Source organism: Arachis stenosperma, chromosome 6, assembly GCF_014773155.1.
Source record: "Arachis stenosperma cultivar V10309 chromosome 6, arast.V10309.gnm1.PFL2, whole genome shotgun sequence".
Taxonomy (NCBI): Eukaryota; Viridiplantae; Streptophyta; class Magnoliopsida; order Fabales; family Fabaceae; genus Arachis; species Arachis stenosperma.
Window position 1 is genome coordinate 100,042,728 of NC_080382.1, and position 8,396 is coordinate 100,051,123.

The window sequence follows — 8,396 nt, forward strand, 5'->3', positions numbered from 1 at the left end:
TGGAAAATTGGTTTATTGTTTTAAAAGGACAAAAATAATTTTTGAATTGAAAACCAAGCACTAATCTTAAATGTTTTGGCCCAAAGTGGGTCAAACGGACAAAAAATGCTAACGGGTTGTACCCAGCCCAAGGTCCAACATATATAAGCTCACTTAACAAGCTTTTCAGCTCATTCATGCCCTAATTTGATGAGAGGGGTGCAGCTGCCATGAGAGCGGAGGGAGAAGAAAGAGTACTATTCACCCTCACCTTCTTTTGCTTGTAACTTGAGCTACGGAACTCCGATTGACTAGCCGTTTACGGTCACGTGAAGCTCTTGTCGAGCTCTACATTTTTATATAAAGAAATCTGGTAAGATCTCTCTCTTCACATCCCAATTTCCAGTCATAGATTCTGCATGTTTTTATGTATAGTTTATGAGTAGATTTTGTGGTTTTGGTTGTTTAGTTGATCTCTAGTAGCGGGTAATTGTTGGATTTTACCCTTACTCACATTGGGTAAGGTAAGGTTTCACTAAACCCTTGTGTTTAGTTGTTTTGTATATATTAGATTTTGATGTTGGTATAAATATGTGATGTTAGATTGAGTTTTGGTATTTGTTGGAGTTGGTTGAGGCTTTAGATCAAGCTTGGTGGCTTCATTTTGGTGTTTGGTGCGTTTAGGAATCAGGCAAGGTATGATTTCGGTTTTCTTTATGTAATATGTAATGTTCATGGACACTTAGGCTAGTTGACCCTAAGATAGGATTGAATGTTATTGGTGTATGAATGATTATATATGAATTGGTGCTAATTGTTGGTTGTATTGGATTAGTGTGGTTGATGATGATTGTTGGAGATTATTGGTATTGATGAGTATTCATGGTGATTAATTATTTTGGTTAATAACAAGGATTATGAGAATTTAAGGTAATGAGTTAATGTAAAATGTTGTGGTGGTTTGGAATGAAGAATATTGATGATTATGATGTGTGATGATATATGTTGTTGGTAATTATTGGTATTTGATGGTTATGAAGGATGATGATGAATGTGTGAATTACTGTTGTTAATGAGAGTAAAGGTTTTGGTGGTTGAGGTTGTTGAGGGTTGGTGAGGATTATGAGTGTAGGTTCATGATTGGATTGGCAGTTATGATTTGGTAGTGATTTATAGATCATAGATGTAGGAATTGTGTAAATTGTTCATGATTGAGAATTTTGATTGAGGTTTTTGGTTTTGTGTTGGTTTATGGAGAGAATATTAAATGAATTAGGTGTGGAGGTGATGGAAGTGTAATGGAATGTTAGAGTGTAGTGTGCAGTAGTGTTTTATGATGTTTGAGTAGGTTTTGGATTATTTTGGTTGTGAAAATTGGAAATTGTGAAGTTTGAGGTTTTGGGTAAAAATGGATTTTTGGTGAACTTTATCTGATCATAATTTTTGCCCCGGTTTTCAAAATTGATTGGAATTTGTTTTAAATTAAAGTTGATTTTAAAAAGCTTTAAAATGATATAAATTTTGAGGAAAATGGATTTTTGTAGAAGGAGTTATGATCATTCAAAGTTGGTGTTGAAAATCTGAAATTCTGCAAAGTTGCAGAATTTTGGAATTTTCTGATATGTGCGCACGCACAACCCTGCAAAAATGTTATTCTGTGCGGACGCTGGTGCACGAAATTGTGATCACTACAACTCAAATAATCCCTAGTAATGGCTCCAAAGACTTGGTGCTCAATACCATGGCATAAACACAACTTCGCACAACTAACCAGCAAGTGCACTGGGTCGTCCAAGTAATAAACCTTACGCGAGTAAGGGTCGATCCCACGGAGATTGTTGGTATGAAGCAAACTATGGTCACCTTGTAAATCTTAGTCAGGCAGACTCAAATGGGTATAGATGATGAATGAAACATAAAGATAAAGATAGAGATACTTATGTATATCATTGGTGAGAGCTTCAGATAAGCGTATGAAGATGCCTTCCCTTCCGTCTCTCTGCTTTCCTACTGTCTTCATCCAATCCTTCTTACTCCTTTCCATGGCAAGCTTATGCAAGGGTTTCACCGTTGTCAGTGGCTACCTCCCATCCTCTCAGTGGAAATGTTCAACGCACCCTGTCATGGCACGGCTATCCATCTGTCAGTTCTCGGTCAGGCCGGAATAGAATCCAGTGATTCTTTTGCGTCTGTCACTAACGCCCCGCCTGCTAGGAGTTTGAAGCACGTCACAGTCATTCAATCATTGAATCCTACTCAGAATACCACAGACAAGGTTAGACCTTCCAGATTCTCTTGAATGCCGCCATCAGTTCTTGCCTATACCACGAAGACTCTGATCTCACGGAATGGCTGGCTCGGTTGTCAGGCGAGCACTCGGTTGTCAGGCGATCAACCATGCATCGTGTATCAGGAATCCAAGAGATATTCACCCAATCTAAGGTAGAACGGAGGTGGTTGTCAGTCACACGTTCATAGGTGAGAATGATGATGAGTGTCACGGATCATCACATTCATCAAGTTGAAGAACAAGTGATATCTTGGACAAAGAACAAGCGGAATTGAATAGAAGAACAATAGTAATTGCATTAATACTCGAGGTACAGCAGAGCTCCACACCTTAATCTATGGTGTGTAGAAACTCCACCGTTGAAAATACATAAGAACAAGGTCTAGGCATGGCCGAATGGCCAGCCTCCCAAAGTGATCAAAAGATCTAAAGAAAAAGGTTCCAAAGATCAGAAGATTCTTATACAATAGTAAAAGGTCCTATATATAGAGAACTAGTAGCCTAGGGTGTACAGAGATGAGTAAATGACATAAAAATCCACTTCCGGGCCCACTTGGTGTGTGCTTGGGCTGAGCAATGAAGCATTTTCGTGTAGAGACTCTTCTTGGAGTTAAACGCCAGCTTTGGTGCCAGTTTGGGCGTTTAACTCCCATTTTGGTGCCAGTTCCGGCGTTTAACGCTGGAATTTCTGAAGGTGACTTTGAACGTCGGTTTGGGCATCAAATCTTGGGCAAAGTATGGACTATCATATATTGCTGGAAAGCACAGGATGTCTACTTTCCAACTCCGTTAAGAGCACGCCAATTGGGCTTCTGTAGCTCCAGAAAATCCACTTCGAGTGCAGGGAGGTCAGAATCCAACAACATCTGCAGTCCTTTTCAGTCTCTGTATCAGATTTTTGCTCAGGTCCCTCAATTTCAGCCAGAAAATACCTGAAATCACAGAAAAACACACAAACTCATTGTAAAGTCCAGAAAAGTGAGTTTTAACTAAAAACTAATAAAAATATACTAAAAACTAACTAGATCATACTAAAAACATACTAAAAATAATGCCAAAAAGCGTACAAATTATCCGCTCATCACAACACCAAACTTAAATTGTTGCTTGTCCTCAAGCAACTGAAAATCAAATAAGATAAAAAGAAGAGAATATGCAATGAATTCCAAAAACATCTATGAAGATCAATATTAATTAGATGAGCGGGGCTTTTAGCTTTTTGCCTCTGAACAGTTTTGGCATCTCACTCTATCCTTTGAAACTCAGAATGATTGGCTTCTTTAGGAACTCAGAATCCAGATAGTGTTATTGATTCTCCTAGTTAAGTATGATGATTCTTGAACACAGCTACTTTATGAGTCTTGGCCGTGGCCCAAAGCACTCTGTCTTCCAGTATTACCACCGGATACATACATGCCACAGACACATAATTGGGTGAACCTTTTCAGATTGTGACTCAGCTTTGCTAGAGTCCCCAATTAGAGGTGTCCAGGGTTCTTAAGCACACTCTTTTTTGCCTTGGATCACAACTTTATTTCTTTCTTTTTCTTTCTTTTTCTCTTTCTTTTTCGTTTTTTTTTGTCGCCTCTTTTTTTTTGTATTCACTGCTTTTTCTTGCTTCAAGAATCATTTTTATGATTTTTCAGATCCTCAGTAACATGTCTCCTTTTTCATCATTCTTTCAAGAGCCAACATTCATGAACCACAAATTCAAAAGACATATGCACTGTTTAAGCATACATTCAGAAAACAAAAGTGTTGCCACCACATCAAAATAATTAAACTGTTATAAAATTCAAAATTCATGCAATTCTTATCTTTTTCAATTAAGAACATTGTTTATTTAAGAAAGGTGATGGATTCATAGGACATTCATAACTTTAAGGCATAGACACTAAGACACTAATGATCATAAGACACAAACATAGATAAACATAAGCACTAAAATTCGAAAAACAAGAAAATAAAGAACAAGGAGATTAAAGAACGGGTCCACCTTAGTGATGGCGGCTTGTTCTTCCTCTTGAAGGTCTTATGGAGTGCTTGAGCTCCTCAATATCTCTTCCTTGTCTTTGTTGCTCCTCTCTCATGATTCTTTGATCTTCTCTAATTTCATGGAGGAGGATGGAATGTTCTTGGTGCTCCACCCTTAGTTGTCCCATGTTGGAACTCAATTCTCCTAGGGAGGTGTTAATTTGCTCCCAATAGTTTTGTGGAGGAAAGTGCATCCCTTGAGGCATCTCAGGGATCTCATGATGAGAGGGGTCTCTTGTTTGCTCCATCCTTTTCTTAGTGATGGGCTTATCCTCATCAATGGGGGTGTCTCCCTCTATGTCAACTCTAACTGAATAACAGAGGTGACAAATGAGATGAGGAAAGGCTAACCTTGCTAAGGTAGAGGACTTGTCCGCCACCTTATAGAGTTCTTGGGCTATAACCTCATGAACTTTCACTTCTTCTCCAATCATGATGCTATGAATCATGATGGCCCGGTCTAGAGTAACTTCGGACCGGTTGCTAGTGGGAATGATTGAGCGTTGGATAAACTCCAACCATCCTCTAGCCACGGGTTTGAGGTCATGCCTTCTCAATTGAACCGGCTTCCCTCTTGAATCTCTCTTTCATTGGGCGCCCTCTTCACAAATGTCAGTGAGGACTTGGTCCAACCTTTGATCAAAGTTGACCCTTCTAGTGTAAGGATGTTCATCTCCTTGCATCATGGGCAAGTTGAATGCTAACCTTACATTTTCCGGACTAAAATCCAAGTATTTCCCCCGAACCATAGTAAGCCAATTCTTTGGATCTGGGTTCACACTTTGATCATGGTTCTTGGTGATCCATGCATTGGCATAGAACTCTTGAACCATCAAGATTCCGACTTGTTGAATGGGGTTGGTGAGAACTTCCCAACCTCTTCTTCGGATCTCATGTCGGATCTCCGGATGTTCACTCTTTATGAGTGAAAAAGGGACCTCGGGGATCACCTTCTTCAAGGCCACAACTTCATAGAAGTGGTCTTGATGCACCCTTGAGATGAATCTCTCCATCTCCCATGACTCGGAGGTGGAAGCTTTTGCCTTCCCTTTCCTCTTTCTAGAGGTTTCTCCGGCCTTAGATGCCATAAATGGTTATGAAAAAACAAAAAGCAATGCTTTTACCACACCAAACTTAAAAGGTTTGCTCGTCCTCGAGCAAAAGAAGAAAGAAGAGAGTAGAAGAAGAAGAAATGAGGAAGAAGGGAATGGCTTTGTGTTCGGCCAAAGAAGGGGAGAAGTGGTGTTTAGGTTGTGTGAAAATATAGGGGAGGGGGGCGCATGGTTCGGTCATGTATGGGTGGGTTTGGGAGGGAAAGTGGTTTGAATTTGAAGGGTGAGGTAGGTGGGGTTTTATGAGGGATGGATGTGAGTGGTGAAGAGAAAGAAGGGATTTGATAGGTGAAGGGTTTTTGGGGAAGAGGTGTTGAGGTGATTGGTGAATGGGTGAAGAAGAGAGAGAGTGGTGGGGTTGGTGGGGATCCTGTGGGGTCCACATATCCTGAGGTGTCAAGGAAAAGTCATCCCTGCACCAAATGGCATTCAAAATCACGTTTTGAGCCAATTCTGGCGTTAAAACGCCGGGCTGGTGCCTATTTCTGGCGTTTAATGCCAGGTTCTTGCCCTTTTCTGGCGTTTAACGCCAGTCTGGTGCCCCTTTCTGGCGTTAAACGCCCAGAATGGTGCCAGACTGGGCGTTAAACGCCCACCTGCTAGCCTTACTGGCGTTTAAACGCCAGTAAGTTCTTCCTCCAGGGTGTGCTGTTTTTCTTCCTATTTTTCATTCTGTTTTTGCTTTTTCAATTGATTTTGTGACTTCTCATGATCATCAACCTACAAAAAACATAAAATAACAAAAGAAAATAGATAAAATATAACATTGGGTTGCCTCCCAACAAGTGCTTCTTTAATGTCAGTAGCTTGACAGAGGGCTCTCATGGAGCCTCACAAATGATCAGAGCAATGTTGGAACCTCCCAACACCAAACTTAGAGTTTGAATGTGGGGATTCAACACCAAACTTAGAGTTTGGTTGTGGCCTCCCAACACCAAACTTAGAGTTTGACTGTGGGGGCTCTGTTTGACTCTGATTTGAGAGAAGCTCTTCATGCTTCCTCTCCATGGTGACAGAGGGATATCCTTGAGCCTTAAACACAAAGGATTCTTCATTCACTTGAATGATCAGTTCACCTCTATCAACATCAATCACAGCCTTTGCTGTGGCTAGGAAGGGTCTGCCAAGGATGATGGTTTCATCCATGCACTTCCCAGTCTCTAGGACTATGAAATCAGTAGGGATGTAATGGTCTTCAATCTTCACCAAAACATCCTCTACAAGTCCATGAGCTTGTTTTCTTGAGTTGTTTGCCATCTCTAATGAGATTCTTGCAGCTTGCACCTCAAAGATCCCTAGCTTCTCCATTACAGAGAGAGGCATGAGGTTTACACTTGACCCTAAGTCACACAGAGCCTTCTTGAAGGTCATGGTGCCTATGGTACAAGGTATTGAAAACTTCCCAGGATCTTGTCTCTTTTGAGGTAATTTCTGCCTAGACAAGTCATCCAGTTCTTTGGTGAGCAAAGGAGATTCATCCTCCCAAGTCTCATTTCCAAATAACTTGTCATTTAGCTTCATGATTGCTCCAAGGTATTGGGCAACTTGCTCTTCAGTGACATACTCATCCTCTTCAGAGGAAGAATACTCATCAAAGCTCATGAAGGGCAGAAGTAAATCCAATGGAATCTCTATGGTCTCATTTTGAGCCTCAGATTCCCATGGTTCCTCATTGGGGAACTCAGTGGAGGTCAGTGCACGCCCACTGAGGTCTTCCTCAGTGGCGTTCACTTCCTCTCCTTCCTCTCCAAATTCGGCCATGTTGATGGCCTTGCACTCTCCTTTTGGATTTTCTTCTGTGTTGCTTGGGAGAGTACTTGGAGGGAGTTCAGTAACTTTCTTGCTCAGCTGTCCCACTTGTGCCTCCAAATTCCTAATGGAGGATCTTGTTTCAGTCATGAAACTTTGAGTGGTTTTAATTAGATCAGAGACCATGGTTGCTAAGTCAGAGGGGTTCTACTTAGAATTCTCTGTCTGTTACTGAGAAGATGATGGAAAAGGCTTGCCATTGCTAAACCTGTTTCTTCCACCATTATTGTTGTTGAAACCTTGTTGAGGTCTCTCTTGATTCTTCCATGAGAAATTTGGGTGATTTCTCCATGAAGAATTATAGGTGTTTCCATAGGGTTCTCCTAGGTAATTCACCTCTTCCATTGAAGGGTTCTCAGGATCATAGGCTTCTTCTTCAGATGAAGCATCCTTAGTACTGCTTGGTGCATTTTGCATTCCAGACAGACTTTGAGAAATCAGATTGACTTGTTGAGTCAATATCTTGTTCTGAGCCAGAATGGCATTCAGAGTATCAATCTCAAGAAATCCTTTCTTCTGACTTGTCCCATTGTTCACAGGATTCCTTTCAGAAGTGTACATGAATTGGTTATTTGCAACCATTTCAATTAGCTCTTGAGCTTCTGTAGGCGTCTTCTTCAGATGAAGAGATCCTCCAGCAGAGCTATCCAAAGACATCTTGGACAGTTCAGAGAGACCATCATAGAAAATACCTATGATGCTCCATTCAGAAAGCATGTCAGAAGGACATTTTCTGATCAATTGTTTGTATCTTTCCCAAGCTTCATAGAGGGATTCCCCATCCTTCTGTCTGAAGATTTGGACTTCCACTCTAAGCTTACTCAATTTTTGAGGTGGAAAGAACTTTGCCAAGAAGGCATTGACTAGATTTTCCCATGAGTCCAGGCTTTCTTTAGGTTGTGAGTCCAATAATGTCCTAGCTCTGTTTCTTACAGCAAAAGGGAATAGCATAAGTCTGTAGACCTCAGGGTCAACCCCATTAGTCTTGACAGTGTCACAGATTTGCAAGAATTCAGCTAAGAACTGATGAGGATCTTCCAATGGAAGTCCATGGAACTTGCAATTCTGTTGCATCAGAGAAACTAATTGAGGCTTAAGCTCAAAGTTGTTTGCTCCAATGGCAGGGATAGAGATGCTTCTCCCATAGAAATCGGGAGTAGGTGCAGTAAAGT

At 40.9% G+C, this 8,396-nt stretch overlaps 1 non-coding gene across 1 annotated transcript; it reads left to right on the plus strand.

Annotated features, from left to right (window-relative positions):
* The first annotated feature begins 7,935 nt into the window (after window positions 1–7,935).
* Window positions 7,936–8,043, plus strand: LOC130937183 (small nucleolar RNA R71). Its single transcript, XR_009068412.1, has one exon. It is a non-coding gene; the product is annotated as a small nucleolar RNA R71 (small nucleolar RNA).
* Window positions 8,044–8,396: the final 353 nt, after the last annotated feature.